The sequence below is a fragment of the Lolium rigidum genome, chromosome 2 (genome assembly GCF_022539505.1).
Source record: "Lolium rigidum isolate FL_2022 chromosome 2, APGP_CSIRO_Lrig_0.1, whole genome shotgun sequence".
NCBI classification, from domain to species: domain Eukaryota; kingdom Viridiplantae; phylum Streptophyta; class Magnoliopsida; order Poales; family Poaceae; genus Lolium; species Lolium rigidum.
This window is the reverse complement of record NC_061509.1, coordinates 218,445,423-218,455,103: the sequence shown is the minus strand read 5'-3', so window position 1 is coordinate 218,455,103 and position 9,681 is coordinate 218,445,423. Positions and strand designations below refer to the sequence as shown.

Here is a 9,681-nt window from a genome sequence, read left to right as displayed (position 1 = left end):
TACACAAATGTCAAAATGGAGAACTATAAACACAAAAGTCGTGCACGACAGTAAGATGAAGCTACTTGTCAAAGGAATTTTGAAATGCGCGAACGGTTGCGACGAATTTGACTAAGTTCGGCCAAAAAGGATTCAAACAGGACACGAAATTGCCATTTAAATACTCCACGAAACCAAAAAAAAAACCGTTCATAGAAATTGATCCGTAATATTAACACGCATCTTTTTCGTGTTTAGCATATTTCAAACTGACTCACCGTTTTGTACATCATGAGGGATTAAAATGAGCAGATTAGTGTAAGCAGTTGTGAGTGTAAGGTTAAGTAGAGGGGCTAGTATGCAGAGACCCGAATGGCCCGCTCGATTCAAGCGTTTCTCTTGGAGTAATTTTTTGGCAGCTTTAGTTTGCCCCCATGCAAGAAGCCCCATTGCGACCAACCAAACACGCCCACAAAGAACACACTAAGACGAGTAGTTTTTTGGTGTTGCCTACAACTTGAAACATTATGTGCTTTCTCATTTTATTCAGATACAATGGAAACGGCCACTAACGACCTGGGCGAAACGCTCACGACGATCCTACGATTCGTGCCATCTAACGACCAAATCGTGCAGGGCGTGGACTTACACCTACCTAGCTTATATATCCAGTTGACTGAAAATCTGTGCGCCAAGCAGTTATCCGGCTAACTGAGCTTAACTGAAACTGCATATGATCAGTGAGTGCATGCGCAGACTTCTGCCATGGCTTATTTTCTTGGTTAAATCTGTAGAGAAGATTTGTTCACATCATTGTCAAGAAGAGACGTGCCTTGCAGGTGCACACTTACTAGTAACCTAAAAGCCTAGACAACAAGGTTTATTCACCAAAGCAGACCAGCTCGTCCCAGTGGACGTACTCCGGCGTGCGGGTCGTGTCACCACCCATCGCCACACTGAAACAGTGGTGGACGTCAAGAGACTCCAGCCGCGCGCACCCGTCGAGGATGGACCGTGGTTGCTGAGACTGAGGCTTCGCGAAGAGCTGGAGCGACGGGAGCCGGCCGTCGCATGGTGGTGATCCCCATGGCTTCCCGCTCAACATTCTCAGTGTACCATTTGAAGAACTGTTTACTGTTCAGACGGAGGCGCTTCAGGAGAGGGCAGGCGGTGCCGACGGCCTCGCACGTCCCCGTGCACAGCTCCAGCTCCTCCAGCAGAGTGAACTTTGTGACTGTGAGCTTGAGCCTATTGTCGACGATCATGTCGCCGGAGATGATCCGAAGGCTCCTCAGCGGAGGCGCCCTGCGACAGATCATAGAAATTTTGTACAGTGCAATATATGATTTGAAACAGACTGGCTAGTAAACTGAAGCTTTTAACGCGACAAGGCAACATACCGTCGGGGAGGAGACAAGGATGTTGTCGTTCACGGCGCGCTAGCCGCAGAAGGCCTGGCACCGCCCTGGGCTGTCACGTTTCTTCCGGAAATCAGATCGGAAAATGCGATGTTGATTACCTTAAATTCAGTCGAGGCACCAGAGACGAGACGGTCGCTCGCTCATTCCCGTACACGCTGCCTGCCTCCTCCTGCACACGACAGGAGTACACGACACGATGGCCACGGCCAGGCCTTCGGTCTTCCTGGAGCTGGAGGCCCTTCCGCCAGAGGAGGAGAAAGAGGCGACTAGGGACTGCATGGAGCTGCCACACGACGCCCTGCTGGCCGTGCTCCACTGGCTGGACAACGTGGACGTCCTCACAGTGGCCGGGCAGGTGTGCGTCCCTGGCGCCAGGACTTATCCGATGAAACAGCTGATTCTTTTACGTGTAAAGAGAGCATTTGCAAAATGGTAGAAGATATACGTTAATCATGAATGAGAAATACTCCCTCCGTCCATAAAAAGATTTCGGATGTTTGTCTAAATTTAGATGTATCTATACACTAAAGAGTGTGTAGATACATCCGAATTTAGACATTCTTTTATAGACAGAGATAATATGAGAATGAGTATAGGGGGTTGAGATAAAACAGTTGTGCTTTTTCAACACAGCCAATTTCAACAAAAAATATTAGTATGTATTAAAATTCGACCTGTTACGTACCCGACTAAATCAGCAGAAAGTAGTGAGCAAACCAGCTTTGTGTGGTGTGGCAGCATCCGGAACATCTCCATGCTGGGGAAGAGGTGTGGATAAACCACCCGACCTTGATGTTGATGTCTTTTTCCTTGATACATTTCGGAAACCACATGAGGTGATAATCATGTGCCGATATAACATCACTTGACTTGTTGTGCTGGTATACAACATCGGCGAACATCTGGTTTGCTCGCTTGTATGCGTTGAACTGGGACTCTTAAGTATGCATCTTCTGTTAGTTCTCTGTAGTGGAGCAGAGGCCACAAAATGCTATTCGAGTAACCTTTGTGATACTCCTGAACAATATCTTTGCCCGGGAATACGGACACACATATTCCATAGTGAAGCACACTTAAACATGAAATTTATCACCACAAAGAAGTACCATACTATATTGAATAACTCGTAAGAGCATCCATAATAGGGTACTTACACACAAGCGCTAGAGATTAAATTCTAGCCGTTTTTCCCAGTTCTGGTCATTTTCCTAGCATCAGCGCTAAAATAAGAGTAAATATAACTTCCAGGCAGCCAACTCTTGGCCACATGTGTAACTGACCTGATAAGTGTTTACCTAAGCGCCATGGTTTTGTGGGTGCTCTAAGTAGGCAGTTTATCGCCACAAATTAAAGTACGCAACCGTTTCGTTATTGGCCAATGATTCCAAAAAAAACTAGCTAAGAGACAGATCTGAATTTTAATAACCTCCAGATTTAAGTTTTGCAACAAACCTTGATTGTAAATTGATTGGCAAGGTCTTTGATCAGCCTCCCGTAGGACGTAGACGCCAGCCCAGTCGATCCATGTCATATTGATGTCCTTCACACATACGGCAATTGCATAAAGAAATGCAGTCCAAAAAAACATTACCCGAATTAGTTCGGGCTCAATTACCGTGTAGGAGGCTAGCTAGACCACCACACGGTAATTGAGCTGGAACTAATTCGGGTAATTTTTTTTTTGACAGTATTTCCTTATGCAATTGCCTTGTAATTATGCAGGTGTGAAGGACGTCAATATGACGTGGATCGGCTAGGCCGGCATCGACGTGCCATAGGAGGCTGATCAACAAGACCTTACCAATCAATTCGCAATCAAGATTTGTTGCAGAACTTAAACCTTGTGGTTATTAAAATTAAGATCCATCTCTTGGCTGGTTTTTTTGTTGGAATCATTGGACAATAAGGAAATGGTTGCCTACTTAACTTTGTTGCAATAAATTTCCTACTTAGAGCACCCACAAAGCCATGAAGCTTAGGTAAACGCTTATCAGGTCGGTTACACATGCAACCAAGCACCGGTCGCTCGGAAGCTGAATTCAGCGTTGATGCTACGAAAACAACCAGGAACTTGGCAAAATGGCTGGGATTTAATCCCTAGCGTATGTGTCTAAGCTCTAAGCACCCTATTGTGGATGCTAATAACACTGATTCAATACGGTATAGTACTCCTTTGTGGTGATAAATAGCATGGTTAAGTATGCTTAACTATGGCATAAAACAGGGATACGTGTCCGTATTCCCAGGAAAATATATTGTTCAGAAGTATCACAATGGTTACTCAAATAGCATTTTGTGGCCTCTGCTCCATTACGGAGAACTAGCACAAGATTTGTACTTCGAGTCCCAGTTCAACGCATACAAGCGAGCAAACGAGATGAAGCCAAATCAAGGTTGTAACAAAGGTAGCTTTTGTTCATTTTACATGATCGTGGCTCCTCAAAGACTTCATCTGTGACATCTAGAATATGTTTTCAAGAAGACAGAGCCACCTCAGTATGTTGTACAAACTTGTTGCCTGCAGGTGAAGATGGGCACATTGTTGTCATGAATGACAAAAATCTGCAGTTTTCTTGTAAAATTTCCCACTATTATAATTTATACCCGGGAAAATAGTTGCATGTACACCTAGTCTACATTCAACTGAGTCTGGTTCAGTGACAAATGTCATGATAATACTCCAGAATGTGGCTAATCCTTGTCATGTGATTATTGGCAGTGAACATAGCTACCAGTTCCATGGGCAAAAATACAGCAAGTTTTCTGGTTTGCTGATTTTGATTCTGATGAATAAACGGAGAAAGTTCTCCTGCAGAAGTTCTTTGCGCATATTGCCATCAAGACCTAGGCAGACACATTATATAAGTTGCAGGTCGTCTTGATCATGAATAACACCGAAGTTGTTCATTTACAGGTATGCCATTTCTTAAGTGAGAATTTTAAGTACATATTGTTCTTCGCTCACAGCATACAGTTTAAAAATTACTAGCCTAATATTCCTCATTGTGCATGATTAACAATACATATTTCTTAGTAGACTATTGTACCTTTGGCCTCGTATTATCTTTTTTTAACCTCTGGCCTGCAATATATTAGAAAAACTTGTGCCATATTTCAGGTATAGTCAAGAAGTTATATGAAGATGACATTTACAGCCTTGTTTAACAGGCTGAAAGATTGGTAGGGGGAAGCTTCTATTTTCTGGGTGAATCATTTATATTCGATTAGTAAACGGGCACGTGCACACACGTGTAATCGATAAAAAAATTCATTTTTGCAAAAAAACAAAATCAACAAAGAGGTCTTAGATTGTAAAAACATAACAAAATTAACAGGGGGGTCTAATAATGTACTTATAGAGACATCAATAACAAGTGAACAGATGCCCGCGCAAATAACAACGATAAGAAAAAATACACATGAACAGTTTAGTTCCATTAAATAAGTGGTAAGTTTTAATGCTTAATTAATAGTTTTCTGTCATATACATAGTTCAATTAAACTGATTGGGGTAGCATGTCCAGGAGGAATGAGCAATATAATTCCACCTAGCTTGTATAAAAGAGCACCAAGTATTTGCTACGTTCTCCCAGTCACCAGACATGAAGCATGGATGAATAGCAGATCTACATGAATTGGAGTAAATACTGTGATACGCTGAAATCATCGACACACTAATTAGAAGGGCATACCATGTGCAAACTTGTTCCTTTCGTAGAGTTAGAATCCAATCCCCAGCTGTAGATGGCTCAAATATTTGTGCTACTCGTCTTTCCTCGTCATGCCATTTATCTCTTTCCCTTCATACCCCACCCTCTGCATCACCTCCCTACTTTTCCTTCCGTCTCCTGACTGCTCCCTTCGATCTCCCCTCCTCCGGCCTCTCTTCTAGTGCTCTGCCGCACGTGGTGGTTGCCTGACGGAAAAACATCAGCAGATAGCTTGACCAAGCATGGGTGGGCTTCAAATGTTTCAAACAAAGTTCGACATATACAGAAGCAAAAATCCTAAACTGTGGGCTTCAAATGCTTCAAACAAAGCATGGTGGCACTGGCACACCATACCACACTGGATTTTACAACAAGCCGTACAACTGAAATATGTCGAGATGGTTAACCCAGACAGTTGAAGAATTTGAAACTGGAAAGTCTCATGCACATATCATTGTGTCCAGAGTACGGATTAAATTGTAGGCTACTTACTGTCTTACGGATTATCTTGCAATTTGTGTTCCGAACTCTTTAGATCAGGTATAAAAGTCACATTGCCAAGATCATAGTTTAGTTGTTTCGTAGCATCTACAGGTTTGTGCAAAGGGAAGTGTAATAAATGTACTGGAGTTACTAGTCTAACAATTCGATGAACGGCTCTCCTCCCTGTGAGACTTTCTACCAATTGAGCAGCAAAAAAAATCAAAAAATGTGTGCGTGGATTGGATACTAATTAAATGTGATGCTGATGCATCTTGCAGCATGGCAAACACTGTAAATGAAATAAATATGCAAGATGCAAGTTCATCAATGTGAGAGCTTTGCTCCATCTGGAAACATTGTCCCTCCTCCTGGAAAATGGAGCATATGGAGCATACTCACGGCTCTTGGGCCAAGGAAATGGGGTCACATAGCATTTTGGTGCTGGGATAAATGCAGTTTCTCAATTTCCGCAGGAAAATGCCTCTCGATAGGTCAGATTTTCTCTAGGAATTGTCGTTTCTATACCAGGTCATTCAAGTAAAGATGCTCTCCGTCAAGAGACAACATACACAGTATCGTAAAGACCTACATATTTTAAACCTCAATTTGCAAATGCGAGCGATCAACTTCAAACAATTCTCTGACCAAAACAGGTTATTGTATCATGGCCTACTAACTACAGTTGCTTTCTTATAAAGTTGCTTGACAAAATACTACTATTGTTTTCGTTGAAATGGAGGTCACATAGATTCCTCAAGGCCCCAATCTTGGACCCAATCGATTGGTACAGATTAATGCTGAAACAGGTCTCTGTTCAAATTCAGGTCAAGAGGTAGAGGAAGACGTCGAACCTGAAGAAAGTGCGGCCTCCAATCGTTGAACAGCAGGGAAGATGTGGGCGGCCGGCCGGCAGGTAGAGGGGACGTGCAGGCGGCGGCCGTAGCGTGAAAGGCGGCATCGTCCGCCGGCGTGCAGTACGCGGGCCTACCGTGCAGGCTATCGCAGTTTGCGCCTCGCGGCGGGAGGTCTGTAGTGAAGGGAATGACGCAGGGGGAGGCGACCTTATCCATTTCGCTGTGGATCATGGCCTCACGAGCCATAGCCTGATTCTTGTCCACACGTTTTTTCAATGCTAGTAGTTTTTAATAGAGATTATCACGTGAAGAGATAATTGCATCGAAAAAATACAAACCAAATGTTTCCTCTTTAATTCTTTCGCCTCTAATAAGCTAAGAGCATGTAGAAAATAAAAATAACGAGTTTTAAATACTATTGGATTTAATTTCCGTGCGATGAAAGAGAAACAACTTTTGCTACTTTAAATTGCATTGGAAACATAGAGTATACTCTTCCATTGATAAAATTGGAGCCTAGACATCCACTTATCTGAGGACGGAGGGATTACACCTCGTGCAGGTTATCGCACTGTGGGTCTGCAATCATTGCTCTTTTTCTTCGAAACACTGTACAAATGCAACCCTCACAAGTCACACGTACATGTACATAAATACACTTACGGCATGTCAAGTGCTAGAGCAAACGGATCAAAAATAACCGTTTGCATCTATGCGGTCAAAAGAGTCAGCGGTCCGACGCAAACTATTCGCGGTGACTCATTTTCAGCCCTAATTTGGACTAGAAATGCGTCGTCACGGATTCTGCCCGATCAGCATGCATGACCACTTGCTCTCGCTCGGCCCCACTTGACAGTGTGTGCATAGCTTCGATGTCTCTCGCAGCCTTCAGGGTCATCATCAATGGCATGCTTCGTCTACGGCGGCCGCGCCAATCTTGGCGCTCGACGACTGGACTTTTGCGCCGCCATAATAGCACGCGCTTGGTGACATGTGCCGTATTGAAGGCCTACATGTCCACCGTACTTTAAAAGAGCAACTATCTAAACAAGTCGTTAGAAAAACCGATATACATGATCTACATGATATGATGGAGACCATGAAGACACAATTAAACAAGATAGCTGATAGTTGATACGTCTCCGACGTATCGATAATTTCTTATGTTCCATGCCACATTATTGATGATATCTACATGTTTTATGCACACTTTATGTCATATTCGTGCATTTTCTGGAACTAACCTATTAACAAGATGTCGAAGTGTCAGTTGACGTTTTCTGCTGTTTTTGGTTTCAGAAATCCTAGTAAGGAAATATTCTCGGAATTGGACGAAATCAACGCCCAGGGTCCTATTTTGCCACGAAGCTTCCAGAAGACCGAAGAGTCAACGAAGTGGGGCCACGAGGTGGCCAGGAGGGCAGGCGGCGCGGCCCCACCCTTGGCCTGGGCCCCTCGCGACGCCCCCTGACCTACCCTTCCGCCTACAAATAGCCTTCGTCGCGAAACCCCCAGTACCGAGAGCCACGATACGGAAAACCTTCCAGAGACGCCGCCGCCGCCGCCAATCCCATCTCGGGGGATTCAGGAGATCGCCTCCGGCACCCTGCCGGAGAGGGGAATCATCTCCCGGAGAACTCTACGCCGCCATGGTCGCCTCCGGAGTGATGTGTGAGTAGTCTACCCCTGGACTATGGGTCCATAGCAGTAGCTAGATGGTTGTCTTCTCCTCATTATGCTTCATTGTCGGATCTTGTGAGCTGCCGAACATGATCAAGATTATCTATCTGTAATTCTATATGTTGTGTTTGTTGGGATCCGATGAATAGAGAATACTATGTTATGTTGATTATCAATTCATGTCTATTTGTTGTTTATGATCTTGCATGCTCTCCGTTATTAGTAGAGGCTCTGGCCAAGTTTTTGCTATTAACTCCAAGAGGGGGTATTTATGCTCGATAGTGGGTTCATGTCTCCGTGAATCTGGGGAAGTGACAGAAATCTCTAAGATTATGGATGTGCTGTTGCCACTAGGGATAAAACATTGGTGCTATGTTCGAGGATGTAGTTACTGATTACATTACGCGTAATACTTAATGCAATTGTCTGTTGTTAGCAACTTAATATTGGAGGGGGTTCGGATGATAACCTGAAGGTGGACTTTTTAGGCATAGATTCATGCTGGATAGCGGTTTATGTACTTTGTCGTAATGCCCAATTAAATCTCACAATACTCATCATAATATTTATGTGCATGGTCATGCCCTCTTTATTTGTCAATTGCCCAACTGTAATTTGTTCACCCAACATGCTATTTATCTTATGGGAGAGACACCTCTAGTGAACTGTGGACCCCGGTCCAATTCTCTATACTCGAAATACAATCTACCGCAATACTTGTTCTACTGTTTTCTGCAAACAATCATCATCCACACTATACATCTAATCCTTTGTTACAGCAAGCCGGTGAGATTGACAACCTCGCTGTTTCGTTGGGGCAAAGTACTTGGTTTGTGTTGTGCAGGTTCCACGTTGGTGCCGGAATCCCTGGTGTTGCGCCGCACTACATCTCGCCGCCATCAACCTTCAACGTGCTTCTTGGCTCCTACTCGGTTCGATAAACCTTGGTTTCATACTGAGGGAAAACTTGCCGCTGTACGCATCACACCTTCCTCTTGGGGTTCCCAACGGACGCGTGCTGTACGCGTATCAAGCTCTTTTTCTGGCGCCGTTGCCGGGGACCTGAAGAAAAGTTACACCACAGGGATCTCTAACTCCCACGTCAACTTTGCGCCAGCAGCTCTTTTTATGGCGCCGTTGCCGGGAAGATCAAGACACACTGCAAGGGGAGTCTCTACATCGCAATCTCTTTACTTTGTTTTTGTCTTGCATTATTTTATTTACTACTTTGTTTGCTGCACTAAATCAAAACACAAAAAAATTAGTTGCTAGTTTTACTTTACTTGCTATCTTGTTTGCTATATCAAAAACACAAAAAAATTAGTTACTTGCATTTACTTTATCTAGTTTGCTTTATTTACTATTGCTAAAATGGGTACTCCTGAAAATACTAAGTTGTGTGACTTTACAACCACAAATAATAATTATTTCTTATGCACACCTATTGCTCCACCTGCTACTACAGCAGAATTCTTTGAAATTAAACCTGCTTTACTAAATCTTGTTATGCGAGAGCAATTTTCTGGTGTTAGTTCGATGATGCTGCTGCCCATC

The 9,681-nt window shown here is 43.7% G+C and overlaps 1 long non-coding RNA gene across 5 annotated transcripts; it reads right to left on the bottom strand.

The window, feature by feature from the left end:
- Positions 1-496: 496 nt before the first annotated feature.
- Positions 497-6,614, bottom strand: LOC124692974. Of its 5 annotated transcripts, none has more exons than XR_006999804.1 (5): positions 6,445-6,614; positions 5,093-5,316; positions 3,826-3,918; positions 2,086-2,209; positions 497-1,800 (listed from the first exon to the last, which is right to left on the bottom strand). It is a non-coding gene; the product is annotated as an uncharacterized LOC124692974 (long non-coding RNA). The 5 variants fall into 5 exon arrangements; XR_006999806.1 differs by having other exon boundaries at positions 497-1,433; positions 1,499-2,209; positions 6,445-6,612; XR_006999805.1 differs by having other exon boundaries at positions 497-1,284; positions 1,380-2,209; positions 6,445-6,611.
- Between the last annotated feature and the right edge of the window lie 3,067 nt (positions 6,615-9,681).